At 44.2% G+C, this 27,616-nt stretch overlaps 1 protein-coding gene across 2 annotated transcripts in view; it reads left to right on the top strand.

Moving 5' to 3' along the window:
• Astn1 (astrotactin 1) overlaps window positions 1-27,616 on the top strand; it is a 321,086-nt gene that overhangs the window by 258,676 nt on the left and 34,794 nt on the right. The window lies entirely within an intron of this gene.

The following is a 27,616-nucleotide window of genomic DNA, read 5'->3' as shown; positions in this document are numbered from 1 at the left end:
AGGAGCACAGTTTCCTTCCAAGCACCCCTCTGTAACTCCAGTGCCAGGGAACCATTGCTCTCTTCTGGCTCCTGGGGCAACGCAGGCACGCTCTTCATATGCAGGAAAGGCATTCATGCACATAAAAAATTTAAAAATATTTATTGAAAACCTGAGGGGAAAATAATCTAGGCAGATGCAACAGCAGTCATATAGCCTTTCTTATTTCTATAGCTCCTAGAATAATGTAGTGCATATTAGGAGTGTAACCATTAATATTGCTTGTCAATATGATAAGACCTAAAATCCTTCAGAAGCATACCAGTGAGGTATTTTCTAGATTATATTAATCAAGCCAGGGAAACCCACTCTAAATGAGGGGGTCCTTTTCTACTGGCTGGGGTTCTAGACTGAATAGAAAGTGCAAAGCCAACTAAGCATCAACTTTTGTTTCCTTCTGCTTTCTGACACTGGCGATCAGTCCCCTCAAGGTCCCGCCTCCATGACCTCCCTACCATGATGAACTGTGCCCTCAAACTGTGAGCCGGATAGAACTTCCTTTATTAAGTTGCTTTTGCTCTGTATTTTTGTCTCAGCAGCACAGAAAGTGACTAACACAAAAAGGTAACCGAAAGTGCTGGGCTGTGAAACAGCCCACCCGTGGGGAGGAGGGAAGGTTGGATTCTGGGATGCCACAGAAAGAAAAGCAACTCTGCTTATGGCCAAGTTTATTCTATTCACTAAATTCAGCCATGTAAGATGTGGAAAATTTGTTTGCTCCATTTAATTTTACCCAACATATACCACTGGGCTGGAAATAAGGTATAGACCCAGGAGAAAAATACACATGGCTAGAAGCTTAACAATACAAGGCAGCTATTTATGTGGCTTCATGTCTTGATTAAGTTTTGGGATGAATCCTGCAACTAATTAACTCCAGAGGAATTATGTGAGAGGAAAAACAAATCACAAGATAAAGTGTGATGGGGGGGGGGAGACTGCGTCAAAGGACAGAACCTGAACTTTGGCATCCCTGGGTTCTTCACATCTCTGAGATGAGCACTGTTTCCCCAGCCTGACAAGCACATCTTCCTCTGTAGCAACATGTGGAGGTGAGGAGCGCTGGGATGGGGTGCAGAGCCGGGTTCTTTTGTCTCGGCTGAGCTATTATCCAGCCAGCTTGACCTTGAGGAAATTACCTAACCCTCTTCAAAATAATTTTCTTGTCTCTATAATAACAAACTTGAAATTAGATTACACTTAAGAGTTTCTACTACTTCTAATGTTCTGTGACTCTATAAACTCGGCAAATGATTTCTATTTCTGATAACACAATGCAACATTTAATAATGCCTGACTCAAGGCTAAATAGGTTAATTCAACAGATACTGCAATAGGAGTTTAATGGAGTTGCTTGCAGCAAAGGTTTAGTGTCTGACAGAATTACAAAAGATTTTTTTATTATATGTGGCTGTTGAGACATTGGCTTCCTGGCTGTGGGACTCAGTCTCCGTGTCTGTGAGATAGGGATATTAATGTATGTTACAGAGTGGTAGAAGGAATGAATTCAAGTTCCACACGTAAAGCAAAATATCTGGTGTTTTGGGTTTGGTGCACCGCGGCTTAGATCACTACTCTTCCTTTTGTGTTCTTAGCATCACTTTCATGAAACAGGACGCGCTCTCCCTACTTTTGAACAAAATAGCCGCTGATAAAAACTGTTAAAGGGACTTCAGTAAAACCTCCCTTTCTTCCTCCAAACACATGATGTCCATTTCACAAGTAACAAATCGCCTACGAAACAGACTCCTGGGAAGGCAGATCAAACCTGTATCACACAGAAGAAGGTCTTACAGAGGACTGGGTGTGAATACTCACTAGAAAAGGATGCCAAGGGCCACCCTGTGAGGAGCAGCAGGGGGTGCTGCAGCCTTTGAACTGCTTAGAAACTGTGAGAGCATCCTCCTAGCAGACACTGCTGGGGAAAGAAAGTGCAGAGACACCAACCTTCCCTTTTGAAAAACAAACAAGCAAAATCTTTGTGTTTGTTGTTTTAAACTAGCATACAAAGTAATGGGTTTCAATATGTCATTTCCATTCATTCTTTGTTCATTAATCTTTCTTATTCCCTCTCCTGTGCACCTTTCTTTCTCCTACTTAGGCCCCCTTCCACCCTACCCCTTCTGTACATATGTCAAACCACATATTTTCTGTCATCTTCTTCTCCTCCTTAAGGTTTCTCTTTCCCCTACTATGGTCCAATTTCCAGCATTATAGCATACCCCCCCATAGACACACGTGTGTGCGCACGCACACGCGCGCGCGCACACACACACACACACACACACACACACACACGTATATATAGTATAATCTAGGATGCACATGAGAGAAAACACATAGTATTCATCTTTCTGAGTCAAGCTTATTTTTCTAGACATAATGATATCTAATTCCATTTGTTTCCCTGCAGACGTCATGATTACATTTTCTTTCAAGATGCACAAAATTCCATCACATATACGTACCCCATTTTCTTCATTCAGCTGTTTGTTGATAGGCACCTATCATGAAGAAAGCAATAAACATGGATATAGAAGTATCTCTGTGGTGGGGCACAAAGTCCTTTAGGGAAATAACCAAGAGTGGTAGCGTCAGATTATATGGTGGGGTTCGCTCCCTTACTGGTGGCTGCGGTTTCTGTTCCCAGGTTCAGTGGATGACGCTTCTTTCCTCACGTCCTCGCCAGCATCAACTGTCCCTTGTTCTCTTGATGTTTGCTATTTTGAGGTGATAGCAATGAAATCTCAGTGTAGCTTTTTTTTTTTTCTTCCTTGCTGGCTAAGTATCCTCCCCTTTTTCTTGGGATTCACCGTCTGTTGACTGCTTCCACAGGGTACAGACAAAGACAGACAAGGTTTAGCTGTGTTCCAGAGGTGAGACCCCAGCCCTGTTACCACGCCAGTTGAAGCAGACATGGATACTGTCAGCTTAAAGATGCTTCTTAGTCATCGTGCAGTTTTGTTCAGTCTGTACATTTTACTCATTCCATTTAAACTCCTACTTTAAAGGAACATTTTTGCATTTTGGAAAGCATCTGGAAGTCGGTGATTGCTGAAAGGGGGGGGCCCTGTCTGCATGTCTGTCAATATGCCGGTGTGTGAGTAGTGTTTAGCAAGCACTCAAACATTATATAAAACCATAGTTTTCTTCCTCATTTTCTAAGAGAACTGGCAGGATATTAAAAGATCATTCCCAAACACCTCTCCAGCTCTAGCTCTGCCCTTGCACACTCCAGAGACAGCTTGACCCAAGAACCTACCCTCGTCTCAGATCTCCAGCTGGCATCAGCACATGTGGGACTTGGCATGGTGATGGGAGGCTTGGGCAGGTAATGTCCTGTCTGTGAATTTGGAATTAAAAGAGAAGGCTAGGTGTGAAAATAGCATCAAGTAATATGATTCGAGATTAAAAGTGATCATCAAGAACAGGTTAAATTCACTTCTGACCCCCAAATTGTGATTGTTGTTCTGAGTTTGGGTTATCGGCCAGTATTCAGTATTGTAGGAATTCAGCAGAAGGTTTTTCTTCCTCCATGACTTTTTCTTTTTTTCTTTTTATTTCTTTTTTTTTGTAATTACTTTTTAACTTTATGTTTTGAAACAGGATTTCTCTGTGCAACCCAGACTGACTCCTGTCTTCTTAGTCTTGTCTCACAGGTCCTGTGATTTCAAGGTCACACAGCTAGCATAGCTTTTCTATTATAAAGTGATATAAAGATTTACTCCATCGGGAAAGGGGGGGGGCAAGTGTTAAATGCAATACCATACAACTTGTATTTAAACAGAAACACAACAGATGTGGAAATGCTTTGAGGAAGATCAGCACATAACTGCTCCCTTCCTGGATGCTCACATTAGTGTGGTCACCTGCCATTTTGGGCAAACTCCTCCTAGTTTATGTTCTTTAGTTATCACAGTTTTCTTTAATATTTTTTATTAATTAATATATTTATTTTACATCCCAACCACGGTCTCCCCTTCCTCTTCTCCTCTTACCCCCTCCCTCACCCTCCCCTTCACTCCCCAATTCAATCCTCTTTTGTAATCCCTCAGAAAGGAGCAGGCCTCCCATGGGCTCCAGCAAAGCATAGTCTATCAAGTTGCCTTTAGACCAAGCATCTCCCCCTGTACTCAGGTTGGGCAGGGCAATCCAGCCTGAAGAGTAGCTTCCCAAGAGCCAGTCAAAGCACCAGGGACAGCCTCTGCTCCCATTGCTAGGTCCATCCCACACATGGACCATAGGGACCAAGCTACACAACTGCCACATATACGCACAGGGCCTAGGTCAGCCCCACGCAGGCTAACTGGTTGCTGGTTCGGCTGTGTGAGTTCCCATGAGCCAGGCTAGTGATTTCTGTGGGTTTTCCTGCTATGTTCCTGACACCCCTTCTATTCTCCCCACTCCCCACCCCACCCTGTTTCCTACAATCCCTCCTCCCTCTCTTCGGCAGAACTCCCTGGAGTTTTCTTTAATCTTAAAGAACACTTTGGAAGTTGGTTCCATTAATGGTGAAAGAGCTGGGAGTTGGCACAGAACACACCCAGACACCAAATTCTCAGTCCCAAGGAGATTTGTTACCCTAGAGGGGCAAGTGGGAAGGGAAGTGCCTTTGGATCCGGCAATTACAGCGACAGATATTTTTGTAGAATTTCTTCAGGAGTGGTTTTTAAGGAGAAAAAAAGGAAGTCTGTGCTAGGAGTTGGTAAATCCTGATTGGACGTTTTCACCAGGGTAGCCAAACAATTCATTTCCATTGCTTGACCCTGGTGTTTTCATAGCTGGACCTTGGTGTTTTAGTCAGGTATAACAACGTGGCCAAATAAGGGAAGAGACCTTGGGGGTTAGCTCTGAGCATGTACTCTAGAGTTTCAGCAAGGAAGGCATAAGGAAAGAGGGTGAGACCTGCTGGCAGGAGGGCCATGCTTGGACCCGTTACAGAACACTTCCAACGGAAGTTATAATTTAAACTAAAAAACATAAGAAAAACTAATGCTTAGGAAATTAGCTTAAACAATAGCAGGTAAATGATTTATTTAGAAAAATAAAGTTAGTAGCATCATTGTCAAACCTGGTCACAGTAGCCAATCAATAACTGCTTGAAATGTAGATTGTTCGTGTTATAATAGCCAAGGGTCCCAATACACTTCTTTTATCTCTTTTACTGATAGGGATGGTTTTCCAATCACAACCACTTCCCTCCTTAAATTCTCCCTACAGGAAACATTGAGAGTAAAGTTAATAGCTGTCTCAGCATTGTCTCCAGGGAGGAGCCAGTGGTTCTCCAAGGATCCCACAGAAGAAGGGAGGAAAGCTGATGCCAGGTTCTAAATGCACTCTCTACTGAGTGGGCACCTTGTCAGAGCCTGGCTTGTCACATCCGTGCCTTAATGGAGGTGGCTGCCCTAGGTGAGAGCGCAGGAGCTTGCGTGGAAGGTGGAAGTGCAGGTAATGGGCAAGCATTTTAAGAGAAAGTACCTGTGGGAGCAGCTCTGGTCATCCTGAGACAGACAGACATCAGACTGCCTTAGGCTCAAGTTAGGAGTCAGCAGAGCTCAACCCTCGGAACGCTGAAGGCAGTTTCACGGGTACCCAGTTAAAGCACGATGTAATTAAGGGCAAGTATTCACTGCACTGATTTAGAGTGTATTGAGTCTTCAATTCAGAGCAACTGAGAAACAAAACCAAAACTGGAAAGCTGATTTTTTTTTTTTTAAGGCGCGGCAAAGCTGAAGGAAAAGAAAGGCAGAAACGTGTAGCTCTCCAGCTCAGTGTTTCAAAAGTTCTGCCTGTCAAAGCACGTGTTTTGGAGGTTAAGTGTGAGCGCCAGCAGCAGAAAGAAACAGTGTGAGTGGGTAAGCTGACAGTCACATTCCCTTGGCATTTCCCCCCCTCTGTGGGGTTTGGCGGTCTCATACTTATACTTGTCACTCCGTATGTGCCTGCACTGCCTAAACTGGTGGCCGTGCTCCCTCCTGTCAGTCTGTCCATTACTGTGGTAATTGATTCTGTAGCTACTGATGGGTTGGGGGCCTTTAGGCTTTACGCGTTTTTGTTCAGTTTGTTTTGCTCCTTGTCTTAGAGAACAGGCATTGTCCCATTCCCTGCTGCCTTTCCTATCCCCCAGGTGTTGCCTTAGATCCTGCTCACAGTGGGCTCATGCTGGGCATTGACCATAGTAATGGGATGGGGGTAATCAGGAAACAGCTCTCTGAATTCTCCTGCAGAGCGATGCTGGAAGAGGTAGGTCGATCTTCGAAATTGTCTTCAACATCTTCCCCAAGGGTCATCAGTGTATTGGGGTTCATACAGATCGTGGACCCTGTACTTGCTGGGCTGGCAGAGGTCACTGAGACCCACAGATAAACAAAACAAAATAAAAAAGTAAAGAAAACAAAAATAAAAAAACAAAGCAATGGAATTGGCCTTTCTTTTCAAGTTTTATTTTGAAGTCCTTCAGTGCACAGTTACTGAGTATCTAATCCTTCCTTGCAGAGTTGCCAAGCCTCTAATGAACGGCTACTAGGCAAAGAGCACTGTATGTATTGTATGCATGAGAGAAGTGATCATTACTCTGGTGGAGATAGAGGCCATGAAAGAAATACATTATAAAGAAGTAAACACACAGCAAAAGATTATGAGGTTTGGATGAGCTGTTGGGGGTAATGAATAAGATAAGGCTGCCCACAATTGAACACATCAGGAAAGGGCCAGCTGAGTGATTGTACAGCCAAGCTGTGTAAGGTAAGCTAGGTAGGGGAAAGGCTTCCATGGGGGTGGGGGTGGGGGTGGGGGCTTTACAATGACTAGCTGGGACTCATGAGGTAAGATGGTGAAATGTGAGCGAGGGGAACAGTGGTCTGACTTGGGAGTGTGGAATGGCTGAGCATGGACAGACAGACCTATCCCAACGAGAACGTTAGGAGGTCATACGTGTGTGTCTCCAGATCTCCACTGCACTGGACAAAAGGACTTAAGGGGAGTGCTGTCACAGGGACAAGCAGAAGTGGCTCCCTTACCGAAGTGTCCGGCAGTGGAGGGAGACAACACAAAAGAGATCTAGGTTTACTCTTAAGAAAGTAGTTGCTAGAGAAACTTGGCAATAGGGTGAATTCGGGAGGAAGGAGCAAGGAAAAAGGATGTAGAAATAGACTCTGGATACTTGTTTAAGTAACTGATTTACCTGAAAGAACTACTTAGTAATTGGGAGTGATGGTACCCAACAGGAGGAGAGGACCAGGAGAGAAGAGACATCCAAATGCAAAGGTCAAACAAACTTGAGAGTGGCAAGTTGGGAACTCAAAGGGGAGGTCAGAGCTCCAAACACAAACCTGCATTGTCTGAAGCCTTGGCCTCTAGGGGTAGATGAGGGAGAAAAAGTGTAGACCCAGGACTCAACTCTAGGGTGCCCTGGCTAGTGGCAAGTGGAAAATGTGGGTGGAGAACAAAGGGGGTTGCAGAGCGGAGGCCAGGAGGTAGAGGTGCATGGGAGACTGGTAACGAGGTAATGAGGGGTGCGAGCAGCTGTGTCCTTTCTCACTCACAGCGAGAATAAAACTACTAAGGCAGACTGGATTGCCTGTCATAAGAGAACCATAGATTTAGTATCTCAACTGTGAAAGCCCTAAGATGCAGTTATAATGAAGTACATAAGCAGAAATCTGAAATTATTAGTGCTTTTTTTTTCTGTATCGACTGCATCTCTTACAGCCTTATGATGTGAGAAAGCAAGTTACGTCTTAAGATCCTGTTCGGTGAAGGGCTTATGTAAATGGCATTCATTCACAAAGGTGCATTTTTGATTAGAACACCTAAAGGGTAGCAGATCACAGCTCTGTCCCTTGAGATGGCACAAGGGTAAGTGGATTCTATGCATCCTGGCAGAAGAGCCACTTCCCAGCCAGGACAGAACCCACAAACCCAGTGTGTTTGCAATGTGACATTACCATCTTTTTCCACTAGCAACCTAGCATCCCGTCCCCCTAGAAGCCTAGCGTCTGTCCCCAGCTGTAAAGCAGAAGGCCCACGAGTGGAGATCTCAGCTCGTGGTCACACAGGGAGTAGAACTGAAACCGGGGCCGAGACTGGATTACCTGCCATTACCTGCTCTGCAAGAACCACACATTGGTTTCCACTTGTGCCCCACACGTGCCTATTGTTCAGGCATTTCTCTTCATTTCTGGATCTGCGTGGATGTCGCTCCCCTCTCATGAGGGTGCCAGGCCAGCCATGACCATCTCCTTGACAGTAGTGCTGCTGGGAAATATTAAGGCAATAACAGAGTAAAAGAAAACCTTTACTCTACTCAGTTCTCACCTTGTCACCTCACTTATGCATTCCGTAAATTCCTACGCTAAGTGTATGGGGGGGCACAGACCTGCTGAAATACTGGGGGTTCTGGTTAACTGATAAAAGATAGGAAAAAGCTGTCCACAGGGTAGCTAGGCAGTAACCAATGAACAAGAAGTGATGATTTAATGAGAAGGGGTACTAACGGTGTGAAAACAGAAAACTCAACAAGCAGGATATGATCTAGACTAGTTCAGGATTCAGAAAAACAGACACTGCCTGAACTGAGGGATGGGGTAAAGGTATTTCACTGTTGCCAACCCCAGGAAGGGTATCTAAACAGCACATGGGTCCGGGCAGACTTGTGAATTAGGATATGAAGATGGGGCACACAGAGCCTGAAGTGAGGAGCAGGGGCCAGGTTTAAGAGCCATTCAGCAACATCTTCTTGTCTTTGTTTTTCTGCTATTTTAAAGTTACTGACAGATTTTTAGCTGGAAAACTTGCAATCTGAGTGTGCTTTAGAAAGACACAATTAATAACAGCCTGGGACATGGCTGGAGGATGAGGAACAGTCCAAGGCTATTTGGGGTAGACCTGGTAGGAAGTGCTGAGGTAAAGGGAAAAGAAATGGCCGATGGGCTGTGCAGGGACAGTAGCTGAGGGAATTCTGCCAGGTTGTGAGGCTCTCTGGGTGTGGAGGGCATGGATGTGGGGAACCGTTAACAGAGCCTAACAGAAAATCACCCAGGAAGACATAAATGAAACCCCGCAGAACTTCCCAAGCCACCATTTAGTAAGATGGCAAGGCATTAAGCTAATTGGTAGGATTTTGATATACGATCTTCTGGGTAGCAGGACTGTGCTCTGTGACAGCTTACTTCTGGATGCAGAAGAGGCTGGTGATGATGAAGGCAGTGGTCTAGCTGGCCTTTTCAACTGACCCAGCAGTATGACATCTGAGAGGAAAGCCTAGACTGAGGAACTGCCTAGATCGGAGTATGTCTTGATTATTAATTTATCCAGAAAAGTCTAGACCACTGTGGGTATACCATCCCTAAGCAGGTTGTCCTGAACTATATAAGAGCACTAGAGAAGCATGAACCTGTCTGTGAGCCAGAAACACACAGAGACACAGACAGAGGGAGGCAGAAAGAGAGGGACAGACACACACGTGCACGCACACCACACACACACACACACACACACACATACACACACACACAGAGAGAGAGAGAGAGAGAGAGAGAGAGAGAGAGAGAGAGAGAGAGAGAGAGGAGAGAAAGAACTTTACTATGTGATTTCTGCCTCTTGGTTCACGACCCCCGGTTCCTACCTTGACTTCCTTCAATGATGGATTGTGACCTTAAATTTTAAGTCCAATAAACCCTTAACCCCTGAGTCGCTTTTGATTAATGTTTTATTGTTGCAACAAAAAAGAACCTAGAATAGACAGCAACCTCATCTTCTGGGCTGGGGAGGAAAGGGAGAGACCATCTTTCCTGGTCTCCTGAGCTTCAGGTACATCTTCGTGAGGTAGACAGGAGAAACAGGAAACTGGTGTACTCATGTAGATCCTAATCTCATTAGCTACCTGTGCTGTGGCAAAAATCCCAAGCAGCAGTCCCTTGAACCTAGCCCATGTCTCTATTCTAACACAGCGTTGAACCCTAGTCAGATTCGTCTGGTCTAGGGCATGGGAAAAGATCAGCAGGAATGTTTGAAAAACTCTGGTTTCCAGTATCAGGTTACTGCATCCCCTGGAGTAAAAATTCTATTCTAGTGCCCCCCAAAACCATTTGGGTAGAGATGAATTGGAGGTGTGGATGAGACATTGAGAATGAGTAAGGGAAAATCCAGGTTTGTAAAGTGCGCCACAGCTTTCCGGCAGTAGCCAGCAGTCAGGTTTAATTCTTGCTATTCTGAGCATATGTTTCCTTGTTATCTTTTAATTGGTTTTTATTCTAAATTTAACACTAAACGTTTCTTGATGGTAGCAACTGTGAAAACTAGCCTGGTGCATGTCAATTCCAGGAATGCACAAGACATCAGGACCTTTTCCATGCCCCCCTTCTCCTCCCCACATCACACCAGCCTGCATTAGGAAGCAGGAGACTGCTCATTGTGGCCTTTCCTGCCTGTGTTGTCATGTTTATAGATGTCAGATTCTAGGGAACAAAGGGAGGGGAGTAATCTCAAACCCGAATGATACCCCCGGAAGCCGTGTAGAACCGCAGGTGCATGCCAATAGATTGGAAGCTGCTATCAGCAGGCTCACGGTGCATGAAATCCAGCATCTCAGGCAAGGTCTTCAGAAAGTAGTGAAAACGATTCAGAAAAATTGGGTAATCAGGTGTTCTGGAATCAGCTGTGGAAGTCTGATACTGAAGATCTCGTACATCTGTCATGTAGACAGAAGTGTTAAGCTGGAATGCTGGAGCTGTAGTCAGATTCCTAGTGCCTGTATAATCTCCAAACAAAAGGCCAAACTTCTGGATCCTCAGAATTTCCATCTACAAAATGGAATAATGAAAATGCTGTATGCTGGAATGGTCATGAGGCTGGTAGAGTCTTGGGCCATGGTGGGTTCTAAACAAGGAGACTCTTGGGGCTTTTCTGAAGTATGTTTCATAGTACATTGGCTCAACAAGGTTTTCTTCAAGAGTTGAGTTCAATGCTCAAATTATTTTTGGCTGACACCAACCACATGCTGTTTTTCCTCCTATGAGATTTTAATGCATATTAGGAAGCTAAAAGCTTTTAAAAAGATTTATGAGATTTGAAGACTTACAAGCTTAACTTTGACACAAGCTATCTCACCATCTTAAAGCAAGAAAACCTGGTGTTTGCGTGTTTATTGGTTTAAATAATGCTTTTAAGGTATTCTAGGCAAAAGAACCTTCTGACATCGTATAAACAGAAGTTCTAGGAACCTACTTCAAAAAATTCTGAGACTTTGTTGTTTTGCAGCCTCTAAGTAAGTGAGATCTATCACTCTTCAGCTGTGGCATGGAATCCTCTTGTTTCCCCTGAATAGTCCCTTGGCTTGCCTTTCATCAGCCGCACACAGCCGCCATGCTAACTATGCCAGCCTAACCTCCAGAGCTCTCAGTCTTCTGACTGGTTTCTCATTCCCTCAAACCTTTGTGGGCTGCCATCACGGTGCTACCCCCTCTTGTCTTCTTCAGCCTCCTGGTCATGTTTGCTTAGCTTCTAGCCAGTGCTTTTCCCCAACTGTTGCTTCAGACAGAACTACATTACCGGGATGATTCTTCCCAAGCCTGTTTCCTGGCTCGTCGTGTATCTTTAATGTTTGTTCTTTCCCAAGTAGCAGGGCTGTGTCACAGAGTTAAACTAGCCTCTGTGGCATCTCCTCTCTTTGTGTTTTTTCTCTTACTTCCTCCTTCTGTGAGGCTACACTCTGCCCTAATTACCTCAGGAGCCCCCACTCACTCTACCAAACAGTCTTCCACCAATCCCTGAGGGCCCTCCAGCCCCCATTCCCTCTCTTCTTCCTTACACCTTCAGCTGCTGCCATATAAGTTAGGGCTGATTATATGCCCTGGGGTCAGACCTGGGCATAAGTTCAACTGCTTCAACATTAACCTTGAAGTTCCAGGCAGAGAACCAACGAGATGTGTTTTAGTGGGAGAATATAAAATCCCTGTGCCCCTCTGTGCTCTGGAAGGAATACCCTTCTCTCCGATACTATAAGGACTCAGTTAGGACACCCACGCTTACCTCTGATAAGGTTGTGAGGCTGACTACCAAATTCCTCTTCTTCGTCTCATAAATGATTGCTGTACTGCTTGTACTGCCAACCAGCAGGAACAAAATGCATGTTAATTAAAATTTGGTTAAACTTCTCTCCATTGTCTAGGTTCTGGCCTATCCTCAGGATGGGCTAGAGGGCAAGCTGGCCTCAGATCTTCTCTCCGGTCAGAACATTTCCAAACATGTTATTTCTAGCTTTGTTTACTTCCCTCTATAAAAGTAAAATGTCTTTCCGTGTAACTTGAGCAACTTCCAGACTCCATCTCACTGTGGCAATGGTTCTCTTCCCTACACAATAACAGCATCCTGCCACTCTTACCTTGGCGATAATCCTTTAAGACAAATCTTCCATCATTAGTCCAAAACTATTTTTTATTTGATAGAATACACAAATATTTACTAAAAAGAATCTGGCATTTTATACTATTATGTGTTTGCTGGTCTTATATCCTAAGTATGTTATGTATTCTGTGAGGAAAGGTGATTTACTGCCTGTATTCAGGGCCTAGCCCAGAGCTGGACACGGGGCTGATCTTTAATAGATCTGTACTAACTGATTAGTCTGTCGGTGTCATCAAAAGCTGAGAGCTCAAGATGAGCCTACATTTGGGAAAAGCCCACAGACAGCTGAAAAGGTAGTTTAGTTCTGTTCAGAGAAAGAAAATGATCCACCAAGGCTGCAGACCACCACTGGGCAATCATACCAGATGACGGCGAGAACATGAGAGTTTCTGCTTTACCTCCATCTCCTCCAGTACATGAGACTGATTTTAAACAAGAGAAAGAAAAGAAGCCATGCAAGAGTGAATTGTGGCTCAGATGGAGAGAAAAAGAAAGAGTGACTTAGACAGTCCCATCTCTGAGCATACTCTTCACCTGCAGGGTTAGACAACCTTCTAAGTACGTTTTCTGGCCCACCATAAGAGATGGAAGACTTTGGAACATATAAAGGAAACCTACTTTCTTCCCTTAAAACGTGGGGTCAGGTAACATTCTGGAGACAAACGTTACTGAATGTTACATCCATCCCTGGTGTGACTTGTTAAAGAGAGAACGTGGTGGTGAACACAGGTTTCCGAATGACCCCAATAGGCGAGGACTACCATAGTAAACATCATTCTTAGTTAAAAGAACTTTGGATTTCAAACTACCTCTAGGGGAAATCCATTCATCGCGCCATCTTCCTGTTTTCCCTGACCATTATAAGGAGGCAATGTGGCCCAGGGGTTTGTGCAAGCAAGGCATTTGAAGCTGGTGTGACCTAAGATCTCTAAGCTTTACCTGGAAGTCTGGAAAATGGAAATGGTAAGACTTATCTTATAGAGAAAGTCTAAGAACTGAGTGAGATTAGGTATAATAAAGCCTTTGATTTGTAGCCAAACGTCATTGGAGGCGAGGGTGATGCCAAACTCTGACCCATAGACAGGTCTGGTCTGTTACTTGTTTTTAAATGGCCCATGGACTAAGACTAGAATCTGCCTTCTTTGAAAGTTGTAAACTAGAAATTAAAAAGGGAACACATTTGGCAACATGTGCAAACTATGAGGTTTTAGGATCTGTAAGTAAGGATTTAACAGAACAAACACGTTGTTTCGAATAACGTCTGTAGCTGGTTTTGCAGTACATGGATACTCTGGAGTCGTTATCACACAAACCAAGTGGCCCACAAAGCCTAAAGCATTTTCAGAGTAGCCCTTTACAGAAAGAATCTGTCACCTCATGCCACAGATGACAGTAAGTCTGTCCTAAAGGATGCTGGTGTCCCTTGAGGCCTTTCCCAGGAACGGCTCCTTCATTGCTCCTCTCTCACTCCAACCACCCTGATGAGATCTACCCCTTACACAATCATCTTTTAAAATGGCATTTATATTTCTGTGTGTATGTCTTAGCTCTTCTGGGAGATAAGACATTCTTTGAATGTGGGGATTACATATAATTCATTTTGGGATATTCAAAAGAGTCACACAGCACCTTGTAAATAGACATTCAATAACTTCGTATTTGCTCTATTGAATTGAGTTGAGTTCCAGTTTTGGGTCTTGTGACTTTTGCCTGATGTCACAAAACTTTCTGATAAAAAGCAAGTCCTAGAAGGACAACAAAAGAATTACAAAAAGGACCTAAATGTTGTATGCATAGGGGGGAAAGTGATCATGGTATCGAGAGGGAGACTTAAACGGAAAGCAACATTTCAGTCCTTCCTCTCTTACGTGCCTCTGGAACTTGGAAATATTGTGAGTTTTTTATCAGCCCTTCTAAGAGGCCCTGTTCTTCCAGCTCTCTCAACACCATTCTATTTGCTGGCACTAGGATATTTTTCTGGGGATGTGTGTGTACACAGAGAAGCAGGCATTGTATTGTGTGCGTTCATTTGTTTGACACCACAGCATAGCAAAGGCAATATCTGAATAGTCCTGCAGTAGACTTGTTACTGTAGGGATGAAAATTAAATACAAAATCCTCTGGCTGAAAGCTTTGGAACTACATAGAATCCGTGGCTTAATGTAGCTGAGTGTGTGTCTCTGTAGGTTTCTGATTTCAGGTGTAGACAGGTAACGATATCCCTCGGGTTTTACTGTTACCTAAAAGGGCAGGCACATTTTTTTTTTCATTTTTCTGTGAAAACAAAAGATAATCTAAAAATCTGAACAGTTCCTTACTGCTGACAGCTAAGTATTATGAATAGTTATTTAAGAGACAAAATGGATGTCCTTAAAAGCTGCCATTTATACACCATCCACCCTGCATCAGCATCATGCAACCATGGCTACATTTCAGGGAGAATTCTTTGTAACTGAGAGGAAGGGATTTTAGGAGCACAGCTCAATCTCACTCTACTCGTACAATATTTTTATTTGAGATAAAGCTCAGCATGGCCAATAGCTCTCCCCATTTCTTCACTTTAATGCTGATTAATAAACAATTTCTAGAGATATTGGTTCCCAGGTTTGCAGGTGCCCGGGGGAGCAAGAGTCTCTTGGCACTCTGAACAAACACGCCCACAAGAGGCTGCCCGAGAGGACACCATTAGTCAGCTCAGCAATTCCTTTGTTGTAGCTCTCTCCTCCTCTCCCCGCTCTTTCCCCATTCCTCCTCTTTCTTTTCCTCCTCCTCCCCCCCCTCTTTCTGTCGCAGTGTATGGTATATAAACATGCATGTGTGCAGGTACACACGTCTGTGAACATGCATGCTGAGGTCAGATGAGGATATCACAGCCATATTCATTTGAGACAGGGCATTCTCACGGAACCTAATCTAACTGGTGGCCAACAAACCCCAGAGATTCTTTGGTCTCTATCTCCCATGATGCTTGTATTGTAGGTGAACATACGTGGCCATAATCTGTTTTACATGTGGTTGCTGAAATCGGAATTCAGGCCCTCATGTTATTTCAGCAAATACTCTGATACACTGATTCATGTGTTTTGTTTTATGTTGTGCATTCACATTTACCTGGCAGAGTATTACCACAACATTCTACATCATCCTTTCTTTCCCTTGTTCCCATCTTATGTGGTTACAGGAGCTCTGGGTCTCTGGTGGGAAACCAGAACAGCTGGGACCATATTCTAGATCCAATACCTCCTGTCATTTGCAGACACACAGCTGGATTCTCCAGCTACATTTTTGAGGCCAAGTTGTAGGACCCTTGCTCAATTCTACTTTCAGCCTGTGGCTCCGACTTTAGGTCCTTTCAATGTGGGGACTTTTTATCACATTATTATATAAGAACAGATATCACAGATACCCTCGCAATCCTACATGGAGATTAAGTGCAAAGGTCCCAGAGACTCTGGCCTTCTCAAAAACCATGGCCGTCCATGCCTATAGATCCTGGGAGCTTCTGCTGATGGACAGAGTTTTGTGTCTTTCTTTCTGTCTGACTTCATGTACATTTGCTCTTTTGGTTGTTGCTGCTTCTTGGTCAACCTTCTTTCAAGGGAATTAGATGTATAAGAAAAAAAATTGGTTCTTTTTATTCAACAAAATGCTGGAGGCAGACTATTTATAAAGATGGTTATTTGTCTCAAATTCTTGTTAGCTTCTGCTTGGGTCTGGTGAAGGTGTCCAGGTAAATGACATCATAATGCTTGGGAGTACCAGCAAAGGTGGAGAACACAACACCAAAGACGAAGCCAAAGAGGTTGGGGAGTATCCAAGCTGGGTCTTTTATAAGAAGCCCCTGCTGCATTAAAATCGGCTCAAGGGTCTTACAGTAGCTACCTAAATCACATCCTGCGGTAGTTCCCCCCATTGACTCAAAGATCTAGCCCTTAAAGGCCCCAGTCACCTTTTAATGTTTCCATATAAATGACTGAGCATATGAACCTTTGCAGCACACAACTCATACTCATTCAAACCCAAGCAGAGACCTGTGTAGAAAGGCTTAAATGGGCAAGTAACAAGATGACTCCCTTATTGGTTGCATTAGCTACCGCCTTGGTCCTGCTCTACTAATAACAATAACAGCCTTCACTTTCCTTGGAAGACATCTGAATGGGAACTACACAGCTCTATTATTTAATATTTGTAATAGTTTCACATCTACTATTGTTATAAGAATTCCAAGAAGTAACATAAAGTCACAGTACCATCTTGTTGGACCTGATGACAATTTTTCCTTCGGCTATCTGAATGAGAAGACCTAATACCTTTCTCTGTTAGCATGTGCTCCCACTAAAGCCTGTAGGAAGGGAACCTGTGACATCACCTGCCCCTCCTGTTGTTGCCTGTGTTCATCTTATTGGATGGCTGTCTACAGTGGTGCTGCCTTCTCTCATTCTCCATTGGAACTTTTCCCTCTTATTTCTCTCTTTCTCCCTTTTCCTCTCCCCCCACGCTCAGAGAAGATGTCGCTGTGTAGTCCAGACTGTCACCACACTCTGTATGTTCCTTGAACCTGAGATCCTTCTGCCTCAACCTCTGAGGGCTTGGATTGCAGGCATGTACTCTGTACCTGGCACCAGAGTGCCTTCTTCATGGGAAGATGAATTTATTCAATTCAGTAGATTTCTTCTGTGGTCAGAAATCTAGAACATTTCTGACTTAATTTGTAGCCAATTAGGACAGACAGCACAGCATTTGTCTTGCAAAATCCAAGAAGCAAATTAACAACTGTATCTGACACAGTCTGCGGTTTGTGGCAGCAACCTATTCAGACCTTCAGATCCAGCCCAACCTCCTGGTTGTGGAGAACCTCTGGTTTCTTCCAGAACAGTTCAGTCCAAGGTCATCAGAGCTGAAATAAGTGGCTTTGAAACTTGCCCTCTTGCATGTTTTGGGGCTCTGCATAAATGCTTAAAGAACAGCTCCATAAACAATGGAATTTTTATTTTCATCAAAGAATAATCTCCTGAAAGCCAAAAAACCCTATCCCACAATTTCACCTTTTTATTTATTATAAATGTTTATAAGAGTTTTTAAAGGCATTATGGCAGTATTTAATAAAATACCACTCTTGTGTGGAGTGGTAAATTTCAACATGTTACCTGAAGTCTGCTTCAGTCATCACCCAAGAGGTTCCTGATAAGATGCAGGTTTCCGACTCCACTAATTTGCAAAAAGTGAGATTAAATTTAGCTTTTAAAGGTGTCCCATTCTGAAATGCACACGGTGCTCAGACAGCCCTGACAAGTGGCTCACTATCTTCTACATGAACACTATGTCTGGTTAAGAGTTTGCAATCTCCAAGGCTTTCTATCTTACTTCATTCAAGCTGAAAATATTATTACAAAATTCACTCTTGGGAGTTGGGTGTCTTCCCTTGGCCCATGTTCCCCGGTGGCATAGGTTTCAGCACTTCTCTGTGGGTGCCCCAAGGCGTCTCCCAGTACTACAAACTCACATCACTGTCGCATTCTTGTCCACTCTGTGTGCCTAGAGATCCTGCAAAATGAGCTTTATTTCCTTCACCATCTGGCATTTTTCTCACAAGCACCAAGACCCATTTCTGGCACCAAGCAGGTACTCAGTGGAATCCAAAGCACAGCAAACCTTGCTTCCCTCTGGTTTTCTGCCTCAGGTCTGAGGTGCGTGTTCTGGAAATACACAGAAAACATGTGATCTCATTTCTAGAGGACAACCCATCAGCTGTCTAAAGAAAAGGATGCTAAGCCCCACCATATGCACTAAACCCATCTCCTTCAGCTATTGTTCATGGGATCATCTCTCCTAGTGTCTTGTAATCCCCACTACCTCCCCTAGGGTAAATATGACTCTGCACTTGATCCAACAAAAGCTGTGTCAACTCCCAGTGAACATTTGTCATGGCGGCTTGGCCCACCATCACCTCCATCACCGCAGTCTCTTAACATGCTACCATACCCATCTGCTGCCTTAGCATCCATGCAGTCTGCATACTTAGCCTCCTTGTCTCCTACCATTTGGCTGCTTGCTCCATTTACATGTGGTACCCAGGACCAGTCTGAGGCTCTTGACTCTCTCTGCTCATAACCTTGAGTAAAGCCACATCTCATAATGAGAACTTCGTTAAGGCTGAGAGGCAGCCATAGGGACCAGAGAATCCGAGAACAGAGGACGCAGGTCACCAAGAGGTGAAAAGAGCCTGGTCCACTCAGCACATTTTAGAACTCAAGAGAAGAGGACCAAGAGGTGAGAGGATTGTGCAGAATCCCAAATCACCACCGATAGTCACAGTGTATTTGAGCTCGTGGCTCCAGCAGGCAAGAAAGCAGCATAAATTTCAGCGAAGCAGAGCTAACTGGTAACGGACTTTAAGTTCTGTCATATATAGTTAATTTGCAGAATAAATTGGTCGGGGCAGCAAAAGGATTTAACATCCAAATTCATTTGAAAAACAGAAGCTAGATGAGTATCCAGAGGAAAATGGAGACCGTTACAACATTCCCTTGCCGGCTGGAGTAGTATTATTATTGAATAATATTTTTATTAAAAATTTCTAGACCATTTGGTAGTTAAGGATATTTATAACCAGCCTCGGCAGCATCTTGGTGAAGCTTTGAATATCACACCATGAATCTGCGTTCACTCCAGAGACTCCACCTGCCTCTAACACATGTTAGCTGTCCTCACCTGTACTCCGCATATGCCACATGCAGCCAGGCTCTTAGAGTGTGGAGCCAGGGCGATCCATGCTCCCGACTCAGGGTTGCTGTATTTCAGAATGCTCTAAGGGTTTCCTGGCCTGTGCTCCTGTCCAGGTTTAAAGAGAGATAGAGAGGCAGAAACACACAGGGGAGGAGTCGGTGAGGGATCAAGAGGCAGGGATCCTCCAAAGTTCAGCAACATCAGGAAGAAGCAGGGGCTGGACTGCTGAACTAGAAAGCCAAAGGGACACATGCAGGTCCCTGCCTGAGAAGGATGTTGTGCTGTGCGTAGAGGAAAGCATCCTTAATCCCGGAGCTGGGTGGATCCTCAGCATTAGCTAGGGTGGAAGCTGGAGGTTCCCTTTCAGCTGCAGGGTCATGATTCTCTCTTCTTCTCTGGGTCATGTGTTTTTCTTCCATCCCCTGCTCTGGGCTATTCCTCTGACAGTTTTCTTGACTCTTCCTTGGGAAGGACCCAGAAACTGGGAAAATGCTTGCCCTGGGAGTATAACAGGGGTATATCTTTGTTTTCTCAACTCATCTTCCCACACGAGAGAAATGGGAATGGGGAGCCTACATCTGCACCTCCAGACAAGCACATGGGAGGCTCTCTCCTGGGGGCCAGCTGAACTGGTCTACCCATTCGCTTGTCTTCCTGCTAATGGAGATTTGAGAATAGCAAATCCTGCAGGTGTTGCTCATTTTCACCTCTCTCCTGGCCCTGCCTCCCTCCCCGCTCTCTCTCGCCCATGCCACTCTGTTTGTAGTGAAACAGCAGGGATAATCCAGCCCAGCTCTGCACATCCTGAGGGCTGTGACTCTGAATTTCTATGTCAGGTTTATTTTGACACTGACAAGAAACTGCATGCAGTGGCTACTGGGCACCAAGAGGATGAAAGAGTAAGAAAGGCTTTGTTTCCTTTGCCCAATGCTTGTGAGGCAAGGGAGGAATCCAAGAGATGGCCAGTGCCCAAATGGCCAGCAAACAAAACCTCACTAACTCTGCATCATATAGTCTTAAAAGCAGGGACACAGTGCTAGGTTGACTAGAATCCATGCCTCATCATGTTAACCGATTTGGAAATAGTCTTTGCAAGAGGAGATACATTATGGTGACATGATCACGAACTCAATATAGATAGATCCTATATCCAATGGCTAGCTAGTATATAAGAGGGAGCAGCAGATTTGGTCACAGACTCACAGAGAAGACTCATGTGACAACCAAGGCTAAGGCTGGAGTGACAACTTTGCAAGGCAGGCAATGCCAACAAGCGCTGGGATCTTCTCGAAGTTAGGAAGAAACAACGGTGGCTATTTCTCTAGAACCTTCCGAGGGAACATGGTTCTAACTGCACCTTCAGTTTTGACTTTTGTCTTCCAGAACTAGGGTGATAATTTTGTAAATGCAGCTTTAGGGAACTGAGAGTCAAAACCCGGGGAGAGCAAGCCTAGGTGTTGAGCTCTGGCTTGCACGAAAGGCATTCAGAAATTAAAGCAATGAGCGTCCGGGTGGCAACTGAAAAGCAGCAGCATAGAACCTTGAAGCTTCCATTCTGATCATCTCACAGAGCTCCACAAACGGCCCATAATCCAGTCAAGACCAAGATTCTCCCAGAACATCAGTACTGGACTCCAGACAAGTCCTTTCTGTGGAAGTGAGACAGCAACCACAAACCCAAGTGCAGCTGCCCATCTCTCCTGTGTATGTCTGTACACACTTCCAGCAGAATTACTTCTCTGAGGGAGGCATTAGAGGAGAAAAATGGGAAGGGAATGGAAGAAAAGAGAGAAAGAAAGAAACACTGTTTCAGGAGACTTGAGGACTGAATGACTGTGATTTCAGTCCGATCTCCCGAACTCCCATCCCCATGTGGGCATTTGGCAAACCCTTTTGGATAATCTGGTTAGGATTTGGATTCTCTGGCATTGCTCTTGAAGTAAATCTTAATGAAAATTTAGCCTATCATTTGAGGGCTTTAGGGAGAGGGTGGATATAATTCCTTTTGCTCCTTTCTGTTCCTGTGCATTTGTTGACTGGAACATTTTCAAGTGTGGGCCACTGGGCATGCTCCATAATAGTGTAGCACAGCCTAAGGCAGCTTCCTGTGCACTGGGGACTAACAGTACAGCTGAGTCGAGGAGTCTGCCTTTGCAATAAAATCTTGAGGGCTTCCCAGCAATTCTTGGATTTGAACCTTACTCCTCCTGAGATGCATGGGTTGTGCAGAGATGATCTCCAGGAATTCTCAAAGAGTCGCTGATAATTGAGTTAGCTTGACTCGTATTTCTTCTTGACACAGAGATTGTGACTTAGAAAGAGGGTGTGGCTGGGTCAGAAAAGGTATGGTTGGGTCAGAGATTCATTGCAAAGACTGTTTTGTTGTTTGTTTTTATAGTTCTTTGGTAGATTCTGTTACCATAAAATTTCATTGACTGAACTTTGAACCCAATGTCATTGTCATTGACCAAAGAAGGTATATGGAATGCTTGATGAATTAAGACCATTTATTATTGAATTCACTGTCCTCATGCCAAGGCTGACTAACAAACAGCTTTTGGCAAAGACTAAGCATTGTACCTATACCAAATCTCAATTTAACATAAACCAAATTAGCCAGGGACCTCAAATAGACAGTTATATGTTAGGAAACAAGCCTTCGGTGAGAGGATTATGTTAAGAAAGTATAACATTGTGTTATCTGTCAATTTTTAAAAGCCATTGGGGCATTGATGCCATTTTATTTCTGTCTCCTCCAACTTTTAAATCTGCATAGTCATAATTGATGAACAGAATCATCACCTGGAGGCACCTCGGGGAAAGGTTTAATTCTGTTTGGTAGGCAATGCTTTTTGAAGCAGGCAGGAAATTGGAACACTGCAGTTTTAGAAAAGAAAGATGTCAACAAGGACTGCAGAAAAAGTATGCATTTTTCTGGTTAGGAGTCAAGTAAACCAAAATCCACTTCTAAAGATGTGTTTCCTTGGTCACCCCAGCTATGGACACTTTGTGAGGTGGTCAGTGGGAACCTGGTGACAGCCACTCCACCATGCCCTTGGATGCAGCTCTCCAGGGACTGGCTGCAGGGTCTGATTATAGCAAAGACCCGCTCTTTCTAGAAATTTCCTAAAGAAATTACCAAAGGACCAAGTCTAAAATGCACAATGACATTAATGTTAGAACAAAAGAAAGGATAGACCCTGAAGAAAGAATCGTTTTCGAATTTATTTGTAGGAAAGGACAAGAATATAAACTCTTTCTTGTTGGGACTGCTTTCTGAATGCATTGGTCAGATGGGAGCCAATGATTTCCACTAGTTAATTCCCCAAGAAGATTGCTTACTTGGAGCTACAGGGTATTGATGGACGTGAGGTTGAGAACCTGGAGTGGTTTCTGTGTGCAGGCTGAGACTGGACAGCTGCAGAAGGTACAGGTTTCCAGGTATCTCTCTTTGCAGGTGAGGAAGCACATGTGAGGCCAGAGTCCCAGTCTGCCCACAATAGCTCTGTTCCCCAGATCTATCCAGAACTCCCTTCCCCTCCCCCTTGGGCATTTTCCTTTCCATCCATTCCTTGGGTCCATTCTGCTGGCCTTGGCCATCAGTCCTGATCTTGCCTCTACTTGAAGGCATTATTTGAAATAACTTCCCCAGGTTTTCCAACCACAGAAAACCACTCACTGTCCTTCAGCACCAGAGCTGGCTGTTCTGGATATTCCCTTCCTCAAGTCTAAATCCTTGCCTTCCCAGTAATTAACTACTCAATGACCACATCAATGTTCAGGCCTACAGTTTAAAATTTTGCAGAATGAAATTTCTACACTATTTCTACTATCCAAGTCTTTGGATCCAAGATGTCTCTGAACAATTCTTCATACCTGAAAGGAGTGGAAGCCATTCTATTTCAGACAAACCTAGGACAGCAGTGCTCTGAGTTGAGTAACACTCAGCTGTTTAGGTAGCACTTGAAGAAGACAAAGTATAATCACTTTATATGTAATTCATCATAAACGTTTTATTATCCAACAAATACTCTTGTCATTTAATAAATACATTTCTAATGAATTGTTGAGTTGTTGCATATTGAGTGAGTAGTGTAGGATGTTGTGCTAGAGGGTAAGGCATAACTTTGTCCCTCGTGGTACTCAGCATGTGACAGTGATGGTAGCAGGCAGAGCAAGGTAAGTGGTCAGCATGGTCAGAGTAAGGACATTGAGCGTACACTCATATGTCCTGAGGACTGCTCAAGATGGACTTTGTGAGTTGCCAATTCATTTGGTTTGGTTTTGGTGTTTTGAACCAGATTCTTGATGTCATCACATAGCCATGGATGACCCTGACTCTGCCTTCCAAGTGCTAGGATTACAGTCGTGGGTTACCATCCTCAGTTGTATTATAGGTTTGTTGGTGAAGAATCAATCAGATCAATCAGTCTGGACTTTTCTACTTTATACACAAGGAAATCTAGACTCTAGAAGGCTATGAAACCTGTCCTCGTTCAGACAGCTGATACTAGGTAAAGTAGAAACCCAACCTAGGCAATCTAAAGAGTAAGTTTTTAAACTGCCAATTCCCTTATGTGGTATTGAACATGGAGGAAAGGATATGGGTTGCGAAGAGAAAGCAATTTACTGTTAAATGAATGTTTGGGAAGATTGAGAGGGAGCAAGGAAGGGAAGCAGGATGGGGGAGGAACAGTGTTTTAATGCCTGGGGGATCAGCTGTGCTTTCAGTTGAGCTGGGATGTTCACGAGAAGAAAGAGGCTGCCAAGAGAGTGTGGAGGAGATGGTGACCACAATTAGGAGAACCCTGTCATGTAATGTGTATAAATGGATGTCCTAACAGGTATGTAAGGCTTTGTTACTTATGGGAGAGACCTTGGCTGGAGTCACAGAGTCAACTGCTCCCCCAGTAATGCCTCGCTTGCATTTTCTACTTGACTCAGAGAACTTAGCAGGGGACAGGAGAGCTGCTTGGCAAAGGCTTTGCTTCTAGTCTTGAAGTTTGACATTTCGTAATCATTCACAACTAGGCTTGGAGCTTAGGATAATTACCTCAGGGTGCAGATATGGATGTAAATGCTGGTGATAGATCGAGATACAGGCAGATGCTCGTGCAGATACAGATGATAGATTAAACCAACAAAGGAACTAACTTCAGAGGTGAAAAAGACATATTTGCTGACTACAGTACACTACTTCCTCCCCTCTGGCATAGTCAGAAGTGCTCAGTGTAGGCTCTACCTCCTGTCCCCTAGTTAAGATTTGAGTCCCAGAGAATGTGTGATCACGGTGTGACTGTTGGTTCAGTTCAAACCCCAAGTAGCCTGTTTTAGGATTGTGATTGGCTTTGCAGGTTGAATTCCTCTACTTGGAAGACATGAGATGAGGGAGATGTGCATCAGAGAACCCAGAATCACGGCTCTCTCTGTAGATGGGGTGAAGGCTGGGGTGGGCTCTGGCTCAGTTCCGCACACTGGCTGTAGGCGGGCAGATTTCCAGTGCATCTTGCTGAGCTGGACTTTGCTTGCCCACGTCAACCTTCTTCCCGCGCATCCCGAGCTCTCCCCCGAAGCTGTGATCCGATTAGTTTGCATTTGATTTCTTTGCCGCCTAATGAACTGCCTGTGTAGTTCTGGCTGTGCTGTCACCAGCGTCTCATTGCCTTGGGCACCAACTCGGGAGAGAGATTCTTAAGCAGTCCTCAGGATCCTACAGGAATTGTACCAATTTACTTCATAACAAGCAATTCACCTTTGCGACCTGTCAGTTCACACAAGCGGCACGGAACCTGCCTAAGAATGGGTTGGTCACTTTCATCGTCCTAATGTATCCCTGAATTTAGGTGGGTCACTATGTACATGCCTAAGGCCATGGGCGCATACACGGTGAGGTTCTGAGCATTAAGGATGCCAATATTCTCATACCATGGTATTCTATTGGGGAAACTCATCCACTGTGTGCTGGAGGATACAGATTTAGCCTAAAGCAAATGGCACTTATTTATAGCAAGCTGTATTTGCAAAATGCTTTGCCGTTTGAGGTTGTTAACTACATTCCAGGTTGAATATTCCTCTACTTGTAAGAGAGATGAGTGTCACAGTCAAACACGAGGACCTTCCCTGGGGTGAGGGGCCACCCAGGTACTCTTCGTCAGAGGGCACACTTGCCAACCAGCGTCTTCCAAGACCTTCGCTGTAGATTGCTTCTTTTGTTCAAAGACCATGTGTTTACTGAAGTAGATACTTCTTTTCCTAAGGAGCATTACAGTACTGCAGATTCTGGGAGTGTCTCTACCTAGGTGACAGAGGATGGAGAAAATCGCCAAGGACTGTAATAGGACGGCCAATAGAAAGAGAGGACCACTGGGTCATAGGAAACAAAGTGGCTTTTCTTCTTCCCACCTTCCCACTAACAAATAGCAGACTCTCCTGGAGAGCTTAGGATCTGAACTATTCATTCGTTTGCAGTCAATGGTGGCACTCTCTTTGGGGTAAGAGAGATTTATGTGGCCTCTCACCAATGGACTCCATCATTTTAAGGAGTATTTCCCAATTGTATCTTTAACTGCACACAGAAAATGCATTTTCTCTTTGAAAAATCTCCCTCACACACATGTCTATTCTTGGCTGGAGGCTGAATAGATGGCTTTTGGGAACTCACTGTTCATTGCTTCTGTATAAATCCAGCCTCTCTCTAGACAGCTTCATCTCATGTGAGCACGGGGCCAGCAAGACACACTGGCCTTGACTTCTAGCAGGTACCTTGCATGTGGACCTGATTTGGGAGGGGATAGACAGAGAATAACGTCCTGAAGAAAGAAACGAAAAGAGAGTTTGATGGTACCTATCACCTGTTCCTACATCCTTTTTCTCAGCCATTTTTTTTTTGTATTCTTTAATCTTGCCAAGTTTGTAAGGTGGATAAGGTGGATAAGGTGGATAGGTATTGACAGGGATTAATTGCATCTTGATTTTAATTGGCATTGCCAGAAGACAGCAGCAAGGGAAGCGGCCCCTCATGTTTACAGCATTTACAAGCTTTAATGCTGGTGAGCTGGAGGGCAAGGAAGTTAACGCCAACAGGGCTCGCGCATTACAGTGCCCCCTGGTGGTGATTTCCGTACAATTCATCTGGATAGTAACCCAGTAAAGTTCGTTTCAAGGAGAAAAGAAAGGTTACTTTCTTCCTTTGAAGTATCTTTTACTCAAAAGTAAGACTACTGAGAGAAGTTTTTAAAAATTCTCTCTTATGGGTTTTCTTTCAATTATCCTGCCATTATCACCTGTTTCTCTTATTTTTCTCCTTAAGCTATAAAGTATAAAATTTGCGATCATTTTACTTCTTAGTTTTTTTGTTGTGTCTTAGGAAAAAATTGTTGAGACACCTACACCTTGTTTAGGGTTCTGAATATTAATTTTCCCTGATGCTGTCCCACAGCACATAATCATTTTAGATCCGCTACCGCCACCTAGTGGTCATATTGTAGATTTCCAGTCTTACAGAATGAATTCTCAAGGTTGTGACTTGGTACGGAAATGCATCTGATGATGATGTGATTTAAAACCAAAGATGGAAAGGTTTTCTGCATCTTAAAGACTTTTCACAGGCATCAAGTTATGCCCAAAGACCTTACTTCACCTCCGCTTACTTTGACCTAGTCAGTCTGCAGTCTGAAGAAAACAGGAGGTCAGATCTCGACTAGTCTGTGGCCCTTTGGATACTCCCAGTAATCCTTTCTCAGCCTAAGACAAAGTGCAGAACCAAGACTGAGCTTCAGAAGCCTAAACATTATAAAGGTGAACCTGTGGGTGAAGTGATTTGGTGTTGGTTAGTCTGGACTCTACGGATGTCATTATCCTTGACTTCTGCTGTGTGTGCCGCTGTCCAGTTCTTCTGCAGTCCAGGAGGGACTGGGGCTCAGTCCTGGATCTATGGTTCAGTGAAATGCAAGTGTTAAACAGAGTGCTGCCCACAGTCATTGAACGTGTCCTTTGCAGAGTCCCATGTTAAAAGTGTCTCATCCACACAGTGATGGAATTCATTTGGGAACCAACAGCATTGGGAACCCTGCCATGTCCCCACATGGGTCCATGTTACACAGAAAGCAACAGATAGGATGGGGAGCCCCTACACCAGGAGGGGGAGAACATTTGCTTTTCTAAACCAATGAGTCATAGCTCCAAATCACCTTCGGGAACCGCTTTGCGAAGCCTTTCAACCAGTTAACCCTGTGTCCCATCAAGTATGACATTCTTAATGCACCCTCAGGAAACCAGAACATTCTGTGTGTCCCCACCATCTCCAAAGGCACAGCAGTCTCTCTAAAATCGTTTCCTGCTTGGGACACCAACTGTCAGAAATAGCTTAAGAAATCTGGAGGGTTCTGTCCACAGGCTCCTTTACAGATAATGAGTAAAATGGGTAATCGTGGGAACTGAAGAACAA

This window comes from Myodes glareolus, chromosome 5 (genome assembly GCF_982192425.1).
Source record: "Myodes glareolus chromosome 5, mMyoGla1.1, whole genome shotgun sequence".
In the NCBI taxonomy this organism is placed as follows: domain Eukaryota; kingdom Metazoa; phylum Chordata; class Mammalia; order Rodentia; family Cricetidae; genus Myodes; species Myodes glareolus.
The sequence above is the reverse complement of the archived record's forward strand: the minus strand, read 5'-3'. Positions and strand labels throughout refer to the sequence as shown.